Consider the following 22,818-nt stretch of genomic DNA (forward strand, 5'->3'; position numbering starts at 1 on the left):
TGAGACCATTCCTACATTTTGTGTCAAGCTGACCAGCACAGGTGAACAGTCATATCCTACTGTGGCTGAGGTTAGTCATGTTTGCCTAATCCCAGTCTGACCGTGCCAACTCGTGCCTAGGCTGCATGTTTGAAACAATGGGTTTAGCTCAGCTTCTTGGGGTTGTGCTCCAGCATAAGCTTTCCCCATCTACAGGTACTGCAGCCACCTGCTGTTAGCACTGGCTAGTTATCTAGCGTAAACAGAAGTAATTCTATTCAATCTATTGTCAACTTGTCTGTTGAATCTGCTAACAGAGAAACAAAATAGTGTCAGTTACCAAGAATATTTTTAGGGGAGAGATGTGGAAGGGGGAGGAATGAAGCAGATTACGAGGTTCTATACAGGGACCAGTAATCCCTCTGACACTGTACACAACCGAAGCTTCAAATACAAATGATCTTGTATGTAGCTGTAGCTGGTTTCTTACAGTGCAAGAGTGCCTCTTGACTGGTTATCTCATCTTCCTCTTTCCGCAGGGACCATGTCAACCAGCCCAAAAGAAAACTGGCTAATAGGCTAGCTGTTATCATGGTCTTACAGTCATCTCTTCCATTTTTTCCAGTTCACAGTGACTGACTAGGGGCTAGAGTTTAAGCAATCAAGCACACATGCTTGATTTCACATAGCTGTGAATGCTTGTAGCATGTGCCACTGACATGACTCTCCTTGAACTGAGTAATGTGTAGCTGCAGTGCTGAAATGAACTCGGTTAGAATTCTGAGTTCAGAGCTCTGATGAAGTGAACTCTTCTTATTTTCCTACTTGAAAATGTTCCTTCAAGCTCACCCTTATCTACCTCCAGTTTTCTCTGGCACTGCTAGATATATTTTTACCTATTGCACTTGAGAGTAAACAGTTTGGTGAGAGAAGCTTACTGCAAGCATAAAACAAATTACAAAAAAAGGCCCAGACAAGCCAAGAAATTTGGTTTGTTCAGCCAGCTGCTGTCACATAGTTTGGAGTTCACCTATGACAGCAGTTGTTGAGGAATAACCCAGGAGAATTTTTTCTTACTACTGGGTATGTTTTTACTGAATCCCCACAGACCTCGAAAGAAAGTAAGTTAAAAAGGAACGAGCACTATGAAATAAGAGTTTCATCATGAGTTTTTTAGGATGGATCCAAAGTATGGTAAAACCATGCTTAGGCTAGTTCCTGGTCATTAACACATAAGGTACAAATTTCCAGTCTTACTCATGTTGGGGAGCATCTGTGTGAGTAATACCTTGTTTGACTAGAAGGGGTCCTTGGGTGACTCAGTATTTGTCAGTTTGACTGAGAGTTACAGTCAGGTCCCCAAACTCTGAGGAAAGAATCTATATTCTTTATATTTCTGTTGTGTGCACAACTTCATTGAATAAAGATGATCAACTGCTAGTCTTGTAACAAGAACAGTTTGCACTCTGTAGGTGATTTTTAAGAAATTGATTCTCTCATGGAGAATTGCCATTCCCCAGGCACTAACATATGGTTTTCTCAGACTAATCTGAGAAGAAAACCTGCTTTGGGATGATTCAGATGTATCACATTAGTGATACAAAGTAGGGATTTAAGGTACATATTTATGGTATAAAATGTAATTAAGAAGTAGTTGACTGTAAAGTTATGCTTTGCTGAGGAAAGCAGTACCATCAGGGAAGGATAAACATCTTTACATATCACCTTTTTTAAATAATGACTTCTTGTAAAAGAGAAGGAAGGACTAAATTTACAAAGAAACAAAAGAGAAACTAGAGCGAGCAATAAGATGGGGAGGAAGGAGACCTTTGTGGTTACAACACTCAACAAGGACCAGCTCAGAAGATCTGGGTTCACTTTCTTGATTTCCCAGAGGTTTCTTGTCTTTGAGCAAGTCACATCTTTGTACTTCAGTTCTCTCTTTATGTGAAAGAGTGGAACCCTTCATTTGGACTGAAATCTCTTCTGGGCTGGGCTTCTTCTTCATCTATGTGTACCTGTTACATATAGCACAGTTATTTTACAAATAATACATTGTAATGTCCTTAGAGAGTTTTTATGAACTTGCATGTGCTTTTGTAGAATTCTGGCTATAGATTGGCTTTGATCATCCAGTAATAACCTGATGGTGTAATTTTTTCCCAAGCCCTCAGAACAACGTTTCTCATGAAAATGGAGAACTTTCACAGAACAGATGAGGAAACTCAGGAGGAAGTGTAATTATAAACAGATCAGCAAATATATCCAGTTTTGCAATGTAAAAGATTATTTATGTTTCTTCTGCAGTTCCTGGAGTAGTTTTTCTAGGTACCAATCAAGCCTTATCATTGTAATAGTTGCAGCTTAGCCTTACAACACCTGTCAAGGTGTAGAAAGGGAAAGCAACACCCTCTGTTAATGAACAGGTGGAACTGGAGCACAGGCTGCATTTAAACTTAAATTACGTGGGAACTTGGCATGAAACCAGGAATAGAGACTAACTCTCTTCAGTCTGTACATTACTTTACTCTCTAAAAGTTTCCTTCAGCTTGCCTAAATTTAGACAAAAGAACTTAGATGCAGTAGGAACATCCTGTGATGGAAGGAGTAATTTACCCTAACATCTAAATCACCATCCCTGGAGGAGTATGTATTTCTCCACTGAGCATACAAAGAACCCCAATGAGATGTTTGAAATTATATCAGTAATTTGCTATACCATTTAATTTTTCATGGCATAATTCTTTCTTCCAGAAACATTTTTTGCCACAGCGCAGTGGTGTTAAATGCCACAATTTTGACACAGACATTGATGGTATTATTTCTATTATGATAATTTAAATCACTGTTATAATTAGATAATATATCAAATCCCAGCCAAGAGATATTCTGTACCCAGGATGATGGGCAAAAATTAAGGAAAGGACTCTGAAGTATTTGATTCTTTTTTCCCCTGTGAATCCTAAAATATTTTGTTATGTAGGTTGGAAATTATAAACACATTGTTGATTGTGTGAAGCTGTTTTAAAATTCATTAATCATTAACAAAAATAACGTGGTAGGAAAAACACAACAGTGTGAGAGAGGATTTGACCTGATGTTACCAATATGAGGGGGGAAAAAAAACCCAGAAATTAGGCTGTGTGACACACACTGTCTCACATGTCCACTGTGCTCTGTAGAGCTCTCTTAGTTTTAAGATGGACAGGTGTTGGTAATTCCCATTTTCTGTCTGTTGTTTTTCTTGCAACTATCTTATTTAAACTACAGTCCAGTTGCTATCAAAAGCATTTAATTTCATTTTCACTTTCTGGTATTTTGAACTAGGTGTTAAAAATGCCTCTGAATCACTGTGGGTACACACAAATTGCTTTCAGTAGAGTGTAGCTGCTCCATTAAAAAGGAAGGGGGGAAAAAAGGTATTACAATATTATGTCTTGGTGTAGCCATTGATGTAGTTTTCATCTTTCACCAGACTGGTTTTATTACTGTGGAAGGTCCCTATGCAAAATATAAGAAGAAATTAGCTCATGGCATTAATTAGGAAAACTTCATGTAAATGGAGAAAATTCATGATGAGGGAGACCTAAAATATTTGAAGATTGTTTCTTGGAAAGGTAAACTGATCATATACAAAAATATAAGGAAAAGAAGAAAGCAAATAAACGGAGGGAGGAAAAACAGTGAAAATTATGCAGCACTCAGTATACTTGCATGTTTAATATATTTTCAGTGACAGTAACTTTAGGTGTCAGTTAAGACAAGAGTTAGTAAAATAGTACAACTCCATTTTATGTTTAATACAGAGAATTTTATGTTTTATTATACAGAGATTTTTCTAACAAATGCTGATGACCAGAACAATAGCCAATAAGACAGCAAACCCATCTCTATGTTGCATCCCTAACGGGAGTAATTTATTGCTCTTTCTTACTGAAAATCCTTCTCCAGATTCTATATAATGCTTATAAGCAATATGTTTTTCATTTATTTATGAACAATCTCCCAGTCGTCCCAAGTGTAGCTTCACAGTGGAACTAACCATGGACAGCTGTGACCCTAATCTGGACTCTGGGCTCAATGCTGCTCATATATGAGCAGTCACATTAAAATACTCAGATAAATAAGGCACTCCTCCTTGGTACTGCAGTGGACCTGTATGGTCCGGGGGGGCTTATCTCATGCTTCCTGGCCCTGCAGGAACCTAGTCTGCTCTGGGAGACTTTGCTAACAAACTGGTGTAAAACATGCCTGGTGTTGACACATGGGGAAAGTCATGGGAAGCTGCTGGGGGACTGTTAGCATTCCAGTGGGTTAGCAGGCAGCTTTACTGCCAAGTGAGCAGGTTGCTAACTCGAGTGAGAAAAATAAAAGCAAGTTCCTGAGTGGCATTGTTAGCTGATAACACCAAAAACATAGCTATGCTCATGTCGGAGGTTTCTGTGTGTTGATGGGGCTGCATGAGGGACAACTATGGAGCACTAGACTTGTTTAATTCTGCAAGCAAAACGTGTAAATAATGGCCAACAAAACCCTTGAATTGTTCTTAATGACCCGAAGCATCTTCTGACTCCCCTGAACAGTACAACAAAAACTGCAAATTCAAATGGTGAGAAAGACATGAGAAATGTAAAAGGGGAAACAAAATTACTCTACAAACACTGCCACGTGATTCACCTAGTGAAAATAGTGTGTCATGTCAGTGCTTTCCTTAATTTAAGAGACAAAAGACCCAGAGGAAAACCTTTGGACTCTGAATTGCGTAAACCAACTCTTGTGGTCCTCTGTTGGTGAAGCTGACTTATCTTGGTTTACATCTAAACATGTTTCTGATATGGTTTCTCTGACAAGCATGAACCTAATTACGGAGTTTTTGAGAACTCTGTTAATCAAAGGCTGTTAATGAGTCTTTTTATCATGCTCTGATTCCAAAGGACAGTAAATCCAGTCACAGGGTTCCTAGTACAAGTGTTGTGGTGACTCTGTAAGGTTTAATTTATTCAAAAGAAGTGGTGAGGGTAACTTTGTCCTGGCAGGCTTTACACCAGATCAGATATTGTCTGTCGTGTTGTAGCTGGTGAGGAATCACAGACAGTGATCAGCACTCCACGTACCTCAGCTTCCTTTGAATTTACCATGGGGTAAGGCTATGGATATATACAGCTGCTGGGGACTAGCTGGTGTTTTAAGTCCACACTATTTCATTTGTCCATGTCCTCTTTATTACAATGTGTTATTTACGTGTCAGTACATCAAAGGTTTACATTCAGTGGGAACTATTCTGTTTTAAATCACGACATAAATTTTAACAGATGTAGTTAAAAAGATGTGAACAACTGTATAGATGCGTCCTTAAGGAAGGGATATTTTAGGTTGGTAGAAGTTGACAAGAAGCAACTTTACCTCCAAATACAGTGTAAGCATACATTAGAATACTGTACATCATTCTGTTGCCTGCATGGGACAACACAAAGGAGATTGGAGAAAGCACCTTCCAGTGAAACAGCTTTAAATCAATATTTTAAGAAAAGAAAAATCAAGAGCTACTTTGCTGCAGTGTATATATGTATAAGTCTTTAACCTAACAGTCAAATAAATAAAAAGATTCAGTGACTGAAAACGAAAGCCATGTACATTCATGCTAGAAATAAGATGCATTACTTGGATGATTAAATTATGAAGAGAATAAATGATTGGTGGAAACCACCAGCAGCAGGTGGACTTTCAACTTCTTGGTGTCTTCATACCAAGGTGAATGTCTCTTTAGAAGATTTGTTTAGTCAAGTGAGTGTTCCTGGGGCCAATTTAGGTGTTAACTCTGTGACACTGAGTAATATATATAAAAATATATAGCAAATTTTCAGCTGGATGAATAGCCTCATACTAACTTCTGTGTAGCGTAGGAGTGGGTGCAGATGGATGTTATGCCGGTTTGGTTGCATCTCTGTGAAAAGACCTCATGACATTTACTTCAGAGCGGGATTTGACCCATGCCTCTCTGCAGTTCTGCTACAAATGAATCTAAATTCTTATCTACGGCATGGAAACTTGAACTGCTGGATCAACTGTGGATGACAAAGGACAGATATTTAGTATGGTCCTGTTTGTGCAGCTGTGACCGTTGGAAGACCCTATGAATATCAGGGTAAAAGTGGGAATCGACATTTAATCTATTTGATTGCCATGTGTATCACAATTCACTATGACAGTGTACAGACCTATTCCTGGTCATTTTGGTCACAGTGATGCCTCAGAATTGCCTTCTGCTCTGACAGGAATATGCCATTATAATCTGGGGCATCATGGCGTACACAGCTCTGTGCGGGCCTGCATCCGTGTAGGCACTGTATTGGTCAGGATGCTGACTGTGCATTAAGTGCCTGACCTGTGCCATCATTGTAGGCAGATTAGGAACTATAGTTTGTGACAGAAATTTTAGTGATCAAAATATTTTGTTGTCAATTGCACCAAGGTCTTATCCACTGCTGTTGGTGTATGGATCAGCTCAAAAGGTGTGTAGTGAGGAATAAGGGTTAGGTGTTTGAGCCGGGCAGTGAGAAGAGGGCAAATTTTGTTTCCAGGGAGTAGCTCAAAATAGAAGTGAGAGTATGCTGCTCATCTTGGCTGTGTCACTGCCCACTGCTGTGCCTTGAGCAGCTGAAGGTACAGGCCCTTAATGCAAGCTGAAGACTTGTGTTCGTAGCTTTTCAATCATCTTATTCTTTCTGTTCTGTACAAGACAAAGTGAACATTGTTCTTATTTTATGATCCCTTGCCTTGAGAAAGCAAACTCCTGGCAAAGGCTGTGGAGATGGAAAATTACAATAATCGTGCCTGGGGAAGACAAAAGTGCAAATAAGACTTTCAGCAGAAGTGTGACTGAGACAGTGTTGAATATAGGGCAATATAGTGAAAGTGTTAATAAGCAGATTTACAAAGACAGGAAATGTGAGAAACAAAGGTAAGCTCAGGATCAAAAAGAGCTGATGGATTTCTTTCTTCAGACATAAAATGGTATCAAAGACTTAAAATTGCCAACACACAAGTTAATGACTTTTCCACAGTGGCCACCACTAAGGTGAAATGGAAAAGAGAAGTTAGAATGATAATAAGATTGATCCTTGCAACAAGGCAAGTAGAACTGCTTAAAATGATATACAGCTAATGGATATATACCTGCTTGTAATAGATATTGACAAAGACTTCTGGGCAATGAGAGAGTAGAAAGTTTCACTAACCCAGCGGATCTCTGTGGAAAGTATAGTGTCCACAAATTGGCATCTCGTGATGAGGCATTTTCTAAAAAAATTCCTAATTGGCTCTGTTTTCTGGATTTTAAAATATTGTTGTACTTTCTGATCTCTTTGTACTGCTTCAGGTCACAGTGAGGCTGCTGCAGTGTCTAGCAGTGTTGCTGACCTGTGCCTTCAGCAACAGGGACTTCAAATCCCTGTGCTTGGGACTACGCTGGTATGGCTTTGTGTGTAGGAATGCAGTTGCCTGCATGAGGTCCCAATACAACCAGTACAGCATTTTTTTTCTGTGGGATCAGTTTCCCAGTCTGCTTCATGATCTTGCCTTATAAACAATATGTCAGCTCAGGAATTCGAGGAGAGTTATGGAGCAATATTTCTGAGTTTCTAGCTTTTACTAAAGCAATTGCTTCTCCCAGCTTCATACCTTACATTTCTAGTGGTCATTTCTTGTAAGGCCTTTGATGTGGTCCCCCAAAACATCCTTCTGTCTAAACTGAAGAGAGATGGATTTGATGGGTGGACTGTTTTGTGCATGAGGAATTGGTTGGATGGTCTTATCCAGAGGAGAGTTGTCAAGGGCTTAATGTCCAGATGGAGATACGTGACAGGTGATGTCCCTCAGAGATCTGTATCAGAACCAGTGCTGTTTAATATCTTAATCAATGACACAGACAGTGGGATCAATGCTCCCTCAACAAGTTTGCCAATATCACCAAGATGAGGGTACATTTGACATGTCTGAGTGCCATCCAGAGGGACCTGGAAAAGCATGAGAAGCAGGCCTGTATGAACCTTACAAGGTTCAACAAGACCAAGTGTGGGGTCCTGCACCTGGGTCAGGGTAGCCTCCGGTATCAACACAGGCTGGGGAATGAATGGATTGAGAACAGCTCTGCTGAGGACTTGAGAGGTACTGATAGATGAAAAACTGGACATGATCCAACAATGTGTGCTTGCAGCCCAGAAGGCCAACCATATCCTGGGCTGCATCAAAAGCAGTTTGGCCAGCTGGTCAGGAGAAATTATTCTTCCCCCCTTCTTCACTTTGGTGAGATCCCACCTGGAGTACTTCATCCAGCTCTTGGGCCCCCAACGTAAGGACGTGGACCTGCTGAAGATAGTCCAGAAAAGAGCCACAGAAATGATCACAGGGCTGGAACACCTCTCCTATGAAGACAAGCTGAGAGAGTTGGGGCTGTTCAGCCTGGAGAAGAGAAGGCTTCATGCAGACTTTATTCCAGCGTTCCAATACTTAAAGGGGACTTATAAGAAAGATGGAGGCAAACTTCTCAGTTGAGCCTATTGTAATAGGACAAGGAGCAATGGTTTTATACTAAAAAAAGTCGATTTAGACTAGATATAAGGAAGAAGTTTTTTACAGTGAGGGTTGGTGAAACATGGGAACAGTTTACCTGGGGAGGTGGTAGATGCCCCATCCCTGGAAGCGTTCAAGGTCAGGTTGGACAGTGCTCTGAGAAACCTGATCTAGTTGAAGATGTCCCTGCTCATTGCAGGGTGGTTGAAAAAGGTGACCTTTAAAGGTCGCCCTCAACCTAAACTATTCTATTTTTCTGTATTTAACCAGGAATATCTGACTTTTTTCATCTAGCAGCAGTGCTACCCAGTATATTCAGGCCAACCTACAGTGGTGTGTAGCTACTTTCACAGGCCAAAATGATGCTTCAGGATCTGGCTCATAGGTGGATCAGATGGCTCAACAAACAGTAATGAGGAGTGGACTACTGCGAACAAAACCAGCCCTGGCTATCTAAGCTAAATTTGCTGCCCAAAGTCTGTCATCATTCTCAGAGAGGAATCTATTCCCTGGGGGTCCTTTTAACTGTGGTCATGATGTGGCTATTAAATTGCACTAATTGGTTAGGACACGAAACACTCCTGGGATACCCCAGGTTTTCTTTAACAGAGGGATTGAATGTGGAAAAAGAAGATTTAGAAGACAGTAATTGCAAAATTGAGTTATATATGGTATTGGAGCTTTCTTTTGCCCTCTGAGTTTCACCTGTCAAGGTTAAGAGTTTGACAGTCACATTTTCCTATTTTTAATACATTTTTGTCTCCCCTGTTGCTGTGTGAAGCCACATGAATGGTGGGCAAAGCTGATGGAGTGGTCAGGGTGGGAGAACTTGAAATTGTCGGTACACAGGGTGCTGCCAGGTGCACACACAAATGGAAACCTTGCTTCTAACAGTCCCCCCTGCCAAGGCTCATATTCAGTATTGCCTTTTATTGCCATGAATACAGACTTGCCTGATAGAAAGTGAGTTTCAAGTTTTCATAGTGCTTTTTTTTCAAGTGGCTTGGGTGGAGATCACAGAGGAAGTATGTGACCCTGGCAAGTCCTTCAACCTTATCACCACAAGGTAACAACCCAGATAACACCTAAAAAGGGCTGAGCCAAGCCTCCCCAAGATTCTCATTCAGAGGAAGATTTCCAAATTCAGAAAAGGGACTTTCAGCTTGGAAAGGGATGAAGGAGGAGTATTACTCTACCACAGCCCTTTGTAACCCCACACCTATCTGAGCAAGGAGGGACAGGCAGCTCATGAGGTCCCGGAGCTGTAGTATATCAGAGGAAGAGTGAGTGAACTGTGGTTGAACAGAGTAAGAATGAGATAAACCTCCAAGGGTGTTGTGCAAATAATATTTGTTGTCATTGAGTTTAATTATGATGTTAGAACCTGTAGAGAGCAAACTCTGAGAAATATTTTCTTTCAAAAGAGGTAAAGAGAGGCCAGTACCTTGCTGGGGTCAGTGCAAGGAGAGCCAGTACCATTTCTCACAGATTCCCCTCAAAATGTTGTAGTTTGAGACCCATCTCCATACCCACCCAAATCATAGCTTTTTTTTAGTATCCTTGCTGCAGGCTCCTGATCTTGGGGACAGAAGGGATCTGTGATGCTACCTGGAGTTTTCTGTCCTTTCCAACTTCCAAGCTGCAGCAGTCCCACAGGTGTTTTGTACCAAACGTTGCTGTGTGTGGACATGTGAGTTTTCCCAGAAAACAAACAAATGTATAAATACTTATTTTCTGACTCCATAGGTTGAATTCTTCTACCCATGGATTTCTTGCACCTATGTCTTAGAATGACTATGACAAAAAAAAGTAGTAGCTGCTACAGTTATTAAGAAGAAAAAAATCAAAGCGAGGACAAGCTCTAAGCTTGTTCATGGAGGTCTCCCTTTTGAAGCCTCCTTCCCTTCTGGAGCATGAAAATAAGGGCAGTTTGGTAACCAAGGTTTTGTAGCCGGTCCTGAGTTCATACAAATCTCTGAATGCAAAGCAGCAGAATATTTTATTGATATGGTTTATTCCTGGACCACCGGCATAGCACCTCCCAGTTCCTTCTGTCTAAATTGGCCTTCATCAGTTTCCCATCACTTTATCAGTTATTTCTACACTATAGATGTGGGATATGCACCCTGAGCCAACAGGCAAATAGAAATGCTGTTTCCTGTTGAGTTTAGCTCAGCTATGATAAGTATGACCACAAAAATGGCTGTGTTCTACACCAAAATAGTAACATTGAGTTTCCTATCTAACCCACAGAAGTCAGGAAATTCACAGCCTATTCTAGGTTGCAGCATAAAAACATAAAAAGGAGATTGTAAAAAAATATTGGGGAAAAAAATAAAAATAATAAGAAGAAAGGAAAATAAACAGGCACTGCGAATACCAGTATTTGAATGTCAGGACAGAATTTTAGTCAAATTGTATTAACAATAATTAAGGAGGTGGGGTAGGGGGGAGGAGGAAGGATTCCAAATAGCCAGACCTGAAAGATGAAAGAAAGTCCCAGGGCTGGACTGGGGCACCCCAGGGAAAGGCTGGGACTTCTTTGCTCACTAAAGACTTAACAAGGCACAGTCAACACTTAGCTCCCACTTCTGTCTGTTATTTGTTTGGTTTTGACATTTTGTTGTTACAAGGGCTTAAAGAATTTTTTTCTGTCTTTCCAATTTTTTCTGTGGGACTGTTGACAGCCTTTGGTGCATACACATTTCCATTGTTTTCTCTGCTTAACCACTTAGTCAGATTTGCCTATTTGTTTGTGGGTTCTTCAACTGGCAGCAAAAAAGATAATTTTAATATTTTGCTTTTTTTTTAAGATAGGAAAATGTTATGCAAAACCACAAACGCTAGGGAGGATTCAGGGACAGGTGTAGTGACTGAGGTTGCTGTTAAGTTTTTGAAATGGTCTAGATGTCAGCTGTTTCTCTCTTCTTTAAAGTGTTGCTTTAGAGGAAGAACAACGGGGAAGACAGTAATTGCTTTCCACTTTCTAATTACAAATAATGAACAAAGTTCACTAGCACTGAGCAGGAGAAGTAGGAGGCAGGGGAGAGGAAGAAAAGACAGGCAGTGCCCAACTCTTTCCAGCAGAGGTGGAGATTTCCATGAGGGTGGCCCTTCCAGCTCAGTCCTCCCCCAGGTTTCTCTGGGAGTGCTGAGCCACCACTGGACTGGTCCCGTGTAGGCATCGCTCATTTTGTGGTTTGGAGTGGGACAGTGCCTGGGGACACCTGCCAATGCTGGTTGGAGACAGTGCTGGGTGAATATATGAGATGATCCTAGAATAAAACTTACACAGGCTGTTTGACCCTGCTATGAGAGACAGCCCTGACCTGCATCTCCCTTGGCTCGTGCAACTGCAGCCATCACCTGATCTGCCTGACAGAGAGGAGCAGCTCACCATCGCATGCCTCCCCTTCATGCAGAGGCGCTGAAGAAAGTACTGAATTCAGATCCCTGGTTTCCTCAGTGACAGCTGGAATATCTGCAGTGGGTGACACTGAGGTCATAGGAAGTCAAAGAGTATCTTGCCCAGAGATTTTCAACAAAAGTGAGACCAGAGCTTTGGGACAGTGGCAGAGGCACGCAGCAGATTGAGAACAGTGACCACGTTATTGTACGAAGATGACTGAATTGGCAGGATGACTGAGCATGCCCTGAATTGCCTTGCTTTTGTTTATTGGTTCTCAGAATGTGCAGAGCTCAGACAGGCCAGGGCATTAAGTCTCTGGTGTTTGTGATTTCTCAGCTGAGAGCCAGAGCTCTCCATACTGATAATATTCAGAGGAGAAAATGGGCACAAGATCCATCTCTTTAATACAGATATATGCAGGTGGTTTTGCCTTTGTGCATGTATATTAGGCATAAATGAACTCAACACAAATTTAGGAGAACCTCTAGTGACACACATCCCATTTTATAACTGAGCATGTTAGATAAATATTGTGGGGAAATACAGATACATGCCAAAATTAATGTGGTATTGGACTTGTACATGCTGAAATAAACCCACATATACTGCCACGTCCATTAACTAAAAAGTGCAGAAGAAATTGCTACTGAAGCAACTGATCTTTGTGCAAGAGTGCTGGCTGTGTGCCTGCCAGCATAAGACGCAAAGCAAAGAGGGAATAAGCAGCAGAGGTACCAGGGGCATACACAGTCATATGTTCCTCTTTTTAACCTCAGTAACCTCTTTTCTCCCACTCATAGCTGACATATCTCCACCCTCACCCTGAACACCCAATAAGTATATGAAATAAAACCCATGTTTGTTCATGATGACTAATGGAGACTTGGTTGAATAAACTAGTGGGTTTTTTTTTTTTTATTTGTGGTAAAAGTACATTAAAAATTACTCACAAGTTGCAATTGGGGACTGTTTGAATTTAATACTGGAGGATTTTTATTTATGTGAATGAGTGAGCCAAAATTAAAATGATAACTTGGAATCAGTTTTAATCTGAATGGCTGTAAGATAGATAGGTTGTGTTACATGGGAGATCAGGTGTAGTGTGGGAGACTTGTTCTCGGAATGAGAGTAGGCAGGGAGAAATGGACAAATTGGGGGGGGGGGAATTAAAACAAAAAGAATTTATTTTAAAAAATCAATAAAAAACATGCACAGAAGCATACAGAGCTTTTAGATTAATTAGTCCTTTATGTTCATGTAAAGGCATCATGCCTTTTCTTTGTACATATTGCCATCATTTTCTCATGTAAATAATAACCAGTATTTCTTGGAAAAAAGTTTAAAATTATGTATATAATAAAGAGAAATGGGAAAGGCTGTTGAAGGTCTTTGAAACTAAACAACTTCATCTTTTTTCTTTGCCTTTACCCCTTCCTCGCTGAATCTCAATTATTTTCCAATTGGTTTTGACTTTCTGCTATTGATAAATTTGCAAAATAAGTCACAGAAACCAAGGTTCAAGCCCTACCTTGACTGTGTTATAAACATCTGGGTGGGCTGTTTAATTAGGATGAGTGAATGTGGATCTGCTTGATTTGCTGTTCACCCTCTGAGGAAAAAAGTCAGCAGAGAACCTGAGCTTGTCATCAAGGGACATGATTTTAGGATACAGTCTTTTAGGAAAGGTGCCACATTCATGAAAGTTATGGTAATCTGTACAGGCTGGCAACACTTTAAGTCAGCAGGCATTGATTGTGATATGTAGACTCTTATGATCCAAAATGCTCATTTCCAAATTTAGGTTCTTTATCAAAGTATTTATGTTTGCATTTATCTCTAAACCAGTGCTTAGATTCATGGGAAATCATAGTAACATGAACATTTGCTTCTAGCACTTCATAATCAAGTGAAAATGGGCTTCCTTGTCTGAAGCCCATACCACAGGGGCCATTAGCTGTCTTCCCTGGAGTCCTAAAAATGTTGATGAACTTGTGTACTGACTGAGCATTTCAATTTAAAGCCTTTCTATGGAGGACTTCCTTCTGGTCTGGAAGTGGAAACATTGATGTATGTCAAGAAAAACAGTTCTCACAGTGTTTCCTGCCTCTCTCACAGCAACAGCTCACAAAGATTGCATTCTCTGGTCTTCATATGTTGCTTAGAAGCTGTGAGAGACTCGGGTAGGTCTTGGAGCAAGTGCCTCAGCACTCAGCCAGACTTACCTTAACCTCCTAATTCTATCAGCCCTGACCATCACATCTTTATAGTTAGGTGAGAAAAGAGCAAATGTTTTTCTATTTAATCAAAAACTTAGTGTCCCTGTGCTTCTTTTTCACAAAAGAGATGCTGGCAGGAAAGGGAGGTAGAGTGGGGACTCCAAGCCTTAGAAACAAGTGCAAGCAGTGGGTTTTGCATTGCATTTTTCAGTATTGCAATGGTGCATGAGTGACATTAATTGCATGGACCCAATGGCACCCAGGTGAAGAGCTTTGGTTGTCAAATTGGCATTGGATACAAAGTGATCTTAGGTTCCATCATACCGCTCCAAGGTGTTGGCCTGGGGAGCACAGTGCTCACTTTTATCTGTGTTCTTTTCCACTTTTGAGGCTTGGAGTCATGCTTTTGATGTATTCATCAGATGCTGGGCTAATCTGGAAATGGTCAGCATTTCTGGAAAACAGGCAGTGACTGTGGGGGCAAGGGCCTTGCTGACTCATTTCTGGGTAACGCATGTTAACCCTTGTGTCACATCCAGCTCAGAAAGGCGTTGCTGCTCCCCAGGAAGGAGGAGGAGGAGGAGGAGGTGGTGGTGCACGGGCAGGAGCTGATACTGGAGGGTTGAGATTGCAGCAGGGAGAGGTGCTGAACTCTTGGCAGGGAGGCCGGTGGTAGATGCAGCTTTGGCATAGCCAGAGCGGTCTGCAAGCAAGGATGGGCTCCATACGTGCTAGACAAAAGGGCTGGCGGGTGGCCAGGGGCTCTGCGAGGCAGCAGCGTGTGCTTGTCGTTGGGGGTGAGTGTCCTTGGCATAGGGCCGGAGGGGCCCTGCCATTGTCATCCTCCTCTTGATTGCTCTGCGGGCCTGGAGGGGGATCTGTTGTGTGTTTTGTTTGTCATCTTTTGTTTGCAACTTGAAGCAATCCGGCAGAGGGTAATTGTGCTGTTTGTTTCTGACAGCCCTAGCAGAGCATCCCCTGTTGTTTCTCAGTCCTTGCTAGCGCGATGGGAACCTGCGGAGGGAGGACAAGCCCAACACGGGTCACTTTGCCCACTGCATTCGCAGCCTGGCACTGTGCCTGCACCAAGGGGAGTTGCAGCAATGGCTGGCCCTGACTGTGCCGTCTGCCAAAGCACCGCTCTGCAACCGGAGCTGGCTCCGTCCCCTGAAACCACCTTGCTAGGTGGTGGCCGGGGAATGGCAGGGGAGGATCCTGTCAGCCTGGTGCATATGAGCCCGAGCTGCTGCGGGAGTTGTGAGGGCACCAGAGGAGCAGCAGCCCAGGGAGGATACAACTTACCACCCCAGCATTGCCACCAAACATATCATACCATGAAATCACAGCTGCAGGAAAGTTGAGACCAGCTCTGGGTCTTCTCTCAGGGCTGAGCCTTTGCAGTGGTTCTACCCATCCCTGGCTTTATACCCAGACAAGGGACACGTTCTTGCTGGGATTAACCTTTAGGGACAAAAAGGGGCATCATGGGAAAAGCCAACACTGCCATATAGCCCAAATCGCATACACTGGCACCCTGGGTCTGCTGTGGGGCTACATCATCCTGTTGCATGCCCCTGGGCTGCTACAGCCCTTCCTGAAATGGGAGGGGTGCTGAGGTCACCATCCACTGCCAAAAAAAATCCATCTCCTGACCACCTCATTGCTGACAAGGAGGAGAGCCACCATGCTGCTGGGCACTGCATGGTTGAAAGCTCGCGCTGGATTTCTGCGTGTCACTGCAGACCCCACTGCAATCGGGCCGCAGGGACTGGTCCTACCTGTGTCAATTGGCAGAGACCTCTATCTCAGGCTCATGTAGGAAGTGTGCTGACCCACAAAAGGGTCAAAATCAGTCATGCCCTGAGAAGTACAAGCCGCTTTCCAGTTTGCAAACAGCAGGGTCCCCTTAGTGGTTTGCACCTCTCTGATTATTTTTAAAAGCATTTTGATACACTGCCAGTTTTAAAGAGAAGTGGTTTCCGTCAGCTGCCTGCTCTTTTTAACAACGGGATGTTTAACATATTGATGTATAAATGGCTTGCATTTTGATTTAATTTTCTTTTTCTTCCTCCCCCCCGCCCTTGATTTTGCCTTGCCTGTTTGGCACAGAACAGAGCAGTTTTCTGCCACACACCCAGCCCTTGTGGCTTTTACTCTGCATGGAAGGCATGAGAAGCATTGCTGACTTGCCACTTGAAGGGGTTCTTGGGTGCTCAGTTCATGCAGGGACTGTGCGGGCCTGGTCCTGTTCACATCACCTGGTCACAAAGACCAAATCTAATTTAGAGGGATCAGGGAGTAACAGGTTTGATATCCATCATCTGAAGCTTGAAAATCCCTTTTAAACTTAATTTTTCATGCCACAGAGCTCACTACTTCTTTCTGTCTTTTTTTTTTTTTTCCGGTGTCATAATCTCCATCCCATAAAAATCAACTGTGAAGATCTGAGTTATGTGGTCTTTCTGTGCCACCACTGTGTGATACATTAAGATGACTTGCAGTTTTGCCTATTTACCTGTTGCCTTTTTCTCTGTAGAAAGACTGAGGATGCACTGATTTTACTTAAAAACATATTTTACTGTGATCTCTCTCACCTTAAAGTGTTTAAACTGATGTATTTCTAAGAACAATATCCCTTCTCTGAAGTGCTAATCTAGCATTAAAGCTACACTAGTATAAAAATAAAAACGTGCTAGACTGTGGACTTTATAATTAAGGTCCTGTCCACAGGGCTCAGGTGTCTCCTTTCTCCTGTGTCTCCTGTATGAATGTTAGCAATTTTCTAGAATTGGAGGTTAGAAAAATGTATTTTGAATGCAAAAAACAATGAGAAGCCTTACTGCCTGCCTTTACATATATTTTTTAAATTTAAAACCCCTCCAGGCACTCTCTTTGAGGAAAGAGAAGCTCCATCTTTCATAGAGTATATTGCCTGATCACAACTCACACTAGGTTTGTAATTTAACTCTCTTTATTTTTAGCAGACTAGGACAGAAAATTAAAAGGTAAAAGAAGAATGATAGGAAATGTTGTGAATACATGAAATTATACGGTTTTAAAACAATTACATTATATGTGAGATATTAACTATCAGATCAAACTATGTTCCAAGATGTATAAGTGGTGATAAAACTGAACATATTTGGAAAAAAAAAAGTGAACTATTACTGACAAATTTATATTCTAGCTGATACATCAGAATCTAATTACTTTAAAGTTACTTTAAACATCTGTGGAGATTTTATGTTCCTAATTTTTTTGTGGAAAAACTCACACTTTTGGCATGATCTATATTTAAACTGGACAGAGACAAAATGAGAAACAGTGCTCTGAAATTCTTCAGATTTCAAAGCACTGCCTCTATGAAAAGTGGCAAACTGGTTTTGAAACTTTCAAACAGTTTAGGAATATCAAGGATCTACTTTGGTTTAAAATCCTTTAGACTGACAATGGGGTTTTTTACTGGTTTAATTCTGGTTTCCACATCTGTTTGGGTCATGTTTTGAAGTTTCTGTGAGCTGAAAACATTGTAAAATAATTTTTTTTCACTGTGGTTTCATTCTGTTTAAATGTAGACCAAAAAAAAAAAAAAAAGAAAATCAAACAAATCCCAAACCAAACATTTTGCAGATTTTCCTTGAGATACAGTCTTGACTGAAAGTGTTTGGATGTTGCATTTTTGTTTTCCAAGGCAACTACTTTACTGGTTTCACTGTCTTTTGAGTCTGAGAACTTGTGGGAACAGCTGATTTTCCTAGACCCAAGCTTGTGGGTTCAATCTCCATGTGGGCCATTCACTTAAGATTTGGACTGAATGATCCTTGTGGGTCCATTCCAACTCAGAGTATTCTGTGGTAACTGTCTGTGATAACTGATTTTTTGAATACAGATTCTAATTTAATGCTAATCTTGCTATCCTTGCAGTCTGTCATCATGTTTCATTTTGCCTGGATATGCTTTTTGAGCATCCTTGAGGAGGGGCTGATGACTGAAGATATACATGGCTCTGAAGAGCTTTTGTAATGCCATTAAAGCTTCGTTTTCTTTTGATAAAAACTTCACTTTGGTGCAAAAGCAATCTTTTCAGACTTAATCGAGGAAACTTCCACTAAGCAGATCAATGAGGAGAAATCATGGGACGTGGAAAGATGGCTTTTGAAACAACTAAATGCTTGCTATTGTACAAACCCATCACTGTGCTTTGATGTCATCAGAAAGGGCTTATTTTGTACAGGAGCTCAGAGATTGCAAGGGCAAGGTGAGGAGCAAAGGAGAATGGCTGGGACTTACCCAGAGAAGTGAGCAAAGCCCAGTGCAAATTATCTCAAAGAGAAAGGAGGGCTCAAATCAGTCCTTTTGTTTCACCTTCACTTCATTGCTGGTCTTTTTGCATTACTGCTCTTTTACAGCTACGAAATTCTTACAAGTTTCAGAATCTTCTATAAAGTAATATATTCCTACTGGTTATTGATAGCCTGAACAACAAAAGAAAAGAGAAAAAACCAAATTTTACTTAAATCTACGTTCTACACCCACTCGCAACCTTTTGACTGAAACTGATAACCTCTGAAAAATCCTGCTGTATGCAAGTTCCTCCATGCCACCCCACACAAATTGCCGGGGTAGTTCAACTTCTGAACACTCTGCAAGTAATTTTGTGCAGTCTTCAAACACTTGAGCTCTGTGCTGAGCTCTGGGTTAGAAGTCAAGTTCAGAAATTAGTCTGGAGGGGCTGAGTGGGATCTAAAATGGGAAAAGTTGCACATCAGCTGTCCAGTTTCTTCTGAAGGGGCAAGTTAGAACGGCATTATGCTCACTGCACTTCACATTTTCTGCCAGGGATGTAGGGTGGACCTCCTCAGTCATCACCTGCCAATTCTCAGTTGCTTTTCTCAAGACTTCTTCAACAAACGCATTTTCAATGTTGCAGTAACTGGTCTAGCACAAGAGCAGTAAGATTTCCCCATACCTGCCAGTAACATCTAGATTAATGCATCAGAAGGACATTACTTAGAGGAGATTTGTAATATTTGTTTGAAATAGAGAATATTTTCCAGGCATTTTGTCTATTGCCTGGGGAAAAAAACCAAAAGGGCAAAACCAAAACTTGACTTAAGTGCTGCTTCTTCTCCCAGCCTTTCACAATTAGCTTTTACCTCTTTAGATAGCACGTGGCCCTGCAGTGGGTCAAAGTGGGATCTGCCTCCAGCAGACCAGCTGGGCTTGGAGTAAGAAACTTCCTCCATGGGCAGCAGATCTGATGTAATCCCCACACTATGCCCCCCAGGGACTGAGGGGAGCACATGGCCAGAGGACTCTTAAAACTATAATAAATTAGCAAATGAAGCATATATTGGTAAGCGGGCATTGGTAATCCAGGCTTGTTTAGTGGGTGTTATCCAAAAGCACCTTCCCTCAGTTGTTAGCCATAGCATGGTGTCATGCCTTTGCAAACTAAAGAGCCCTCTGCTGCTAAAAATCTAGTTGACAAGGTGCTTAAACTGCTGAAGTGTATTGAGGATAATAAGGTCAATTTGTCTTGCTGAGCTAATGTGCCTCCCTGCCGAGGCTCAGGTCAGATTAAAAATTGTAGTAATTTTGTAGCAACTTCAGTTGAGGAGGGGAAAAACCATGAACATCATAAGGTGCATTTATATTGCCATACCTGCTTTTGCATATTATATCTTCCTGATATATCTGTCTGTGAAAAACAAGGCTCCTCTCCAGCATGGTTACCTCTTCCAGGTTTAGAACAGGCTTCACAGGAACTGAGAGGAGACGTGGCTGCTGTGCTGTGTGTCACATGGAAGGACATCGACCTGTTGAAGCGAGTCTAGAGGAGGGCCACCAAATTGATTAGAGGGATGGAGCACCTCTCCTATTGAGGTGACTTAATTGTAGCCTTCCAGCACCTGAAGGGAGCCTACAAGAAAGATGGAGAGAGACTCCAGGAGCATTGGTGACAGGACAAGGGGTGATGGCTTTAAAGTGAAATAGGATAGGTTTAGATTAGATGTTAGAAAAATTCTTTACTGTGAGGGGGGTGAGGCACTGGAAGAGGTTGCCCAGGGAAGTTGTGGACGCCTAAGCCCTGGAAATGCTCAAAGCCAGGATGGAGTTCTGAGCAACCTGGTCAAGTGGGTTTGGAACAAGATGATTCTGTGGTTCTATGTCACTATCTGTCTCTAGACCCTGGTCAGTTTTTCTGTTGTGTTTTGCTCTCTTTTTCCCTAGATTCTGCATCCTTGTAACAAAGTGGCTTCAAACAACTGTGAAATACCTTCTATTAAAACTATGTGAGAGCACAGCACAGGGTCAATCTCAGGATGCTTTTCTTGTAAGTGTAAACCACGCAAAGCAGCACCATCAGTCTAGAGTTTAGATCTGCTATGATCTTATTTCAGCTTGCCAGTGATAGACAATAAATGTGCCATTTGTAGTCACTTAATTTACTTAGGATCAGGCTGATACTCACATCACCAGTCTGCTGCCTATGAAACCTAGTGGTTGGTAACCTCACCTGAGGCAAAATAAAGGAAACCTGTTTCCTGCCACCATGGGCATGTAAGGCAAAGCACTAACCTTGAAGCAGGAATAAAAGCAAAAACTGTTCCTAATAATGTCTCCCAGGAGAAGTCATGTCTGTACTTATTGAGGCTCAAGGGCTGCTGCTGTCAGGTGGAGACCAAGGAAAGCAGCTGAGATAGAGCACCCAGGCTGCCTCATGTCTGCTAGGGCCTGTCAGACTGCTTTAGCTGTGTTTCTAACACGTTATAGCTTAAAACTTCTCACTTGTGCCTTTTAAATGTTGTATCTGAAATCCTCTGCCCACTCACTGGAAGCAATCTCTGTAGTTTCAATAGACAATAGTTATGCCAAATTTCAAGATGACCGTATGTTATCTCTGTAACTGCACTTCTGTCTTTGCTGCTATTCATCAGTGCATCAGGGTCTGTACACAGAATAGATGGTGGAGGGGAGCATCTGGCCACAGCATTTCACCAGCACACATGAAAACAGTTAAATACATCTCAGTAAATATTTTTCCTTTTATCCAAGAGGATGTGAGAGGTGCAGACAAAGATAAGCCCATGGAAATGCAGATTAATACCCAATTCCTAAAAATACGACTAGCACCAGTCAAAATGAGATAAGGATGACAGAGCTGTATGCAGGTTATATCTGGTGGATGCGAACCACACTGTGCAGGGCAGGAGGAGGGCATGGAAGGGAATCCAAAGGAAGCTTCTTAATGTTACTCACAAGCTCAGTATGGTAGTGTCCTGAATTATGTCCACCGTGACATTCCTCTTCCATCTCTTTTTCATGAGTGGATGAATTGTTTAGAATGGTAGAAAACCACTGTGGTTCTGTGGTGGATTTTAAGAGACAGCCCAAGGAGGGTTGTCTTCAGGTGTGCCATCCCAGTTATGAGTTCTCTGAAATGTGACTGAGTGATGATGCAGTCTGCCTCATCCATCTCAATATTAATAAATGGTGAAGGAGCACTGCAAACAAATAAAGTGCAGAAGGAAAGCCACGAATACCTTAAATTTGGTTCAGCTTTTTTTCCTGTTATTAGGTTGAACCATTCTTAGGACACAAATATGGATGTGCCCTTGCATTTAAAACTCACTTAAATATCTGTGGTTGTGACCATGTGTTTCCTAGAACACAGAAAAATATCTTGTACTGTGCAGTTAACTTTTTAAACAATGGAAGAGAAGCACCTCCCCCCCCTTCAAAAGAGAAGTCTCAGCTTCAACATAGCCTAATTCCCCTGCTCCCTACAAGAAATCTGTAAAAAGCAATGATAGTTAGGAAGCTGATTGTATCTGATATGCCTTCAGGATAAACCTGAGGCCACTGACAACTAGATTGAATGGGTCCACCTCTGTATATCAGTGGTGTTTGGAGAATTTATTTTGCTTTTGTCTTTTAAGTGACGGCTAAGTTGTTTCTGTGATGCCCTCTGCAGACACTGAGGAGCCTGAGAAACTTCGGAGAACTTTCCAGCCCTTTCCTTCATTCCACTTTTCTGCACGTGCATCTAATAGCCATGTCCCCCGGTACAGACAGTAGTTTGTGAATGAACCTTAAAGTTATTCCTATTTAACTCTGGAAAAAACTTTTGAGAAATGAGGAGATAAGGAAAGCACAAGAGTTGAAGCTATTATCTGTGTAGATGTGGCAAATAAAAAACTTTAGCTGTATAAGAATATAAGGCAAATTTCCTGGAGAAAGTTCAGTGTTCCTACTTCCCCTGATAAGTGTCCAGTTTGCCATTTCCCTCAACTCTTCATTGAATTCTCCCATGCAAAAACTAGAAGAGTGGCATCTCCCCTTATAGGTACAGAGAGGAGTGAGAGCCTCCAGGTTTGCTGAGAACTGAAGGTGTCTGGACTTGAGCCCTTATTTCAACAGAAAAAAATGAGAGCAAGAGGAGGCTGAGGAACCCTGTCAGTGAGTAAGAACTCTTCACTTAATCTGCACAATGCTAAACATAGGGGAAGTTTCCTGTAGTTCACTGGTGCATCCAGACTTTTAGGATATGCAAAAGTTTAGTCTAACAAAAGAAAGAAAAGTGTAGCAGTTATTTCAAGTTGAGAACATTACATTGCTGTTGGTTTTGTACTGTGCAAC

The sequence above is a fragment of the Chiroxiphia lanceolata genome, chromosome 1 (assembly GCF_009829145.1).
Source record: "Chiroxiphia lanceolata isolate bChiLan1 chromosome 1, bChiLan1.pri, whole genome shotgun sequence".
Taxonomy (NCBI): Eukaryota; Metazoa; Chordata; class Aves; order Passeriformes; family Pipridae; genus Chiroxiphia; species Chiroxiphia lanceolata.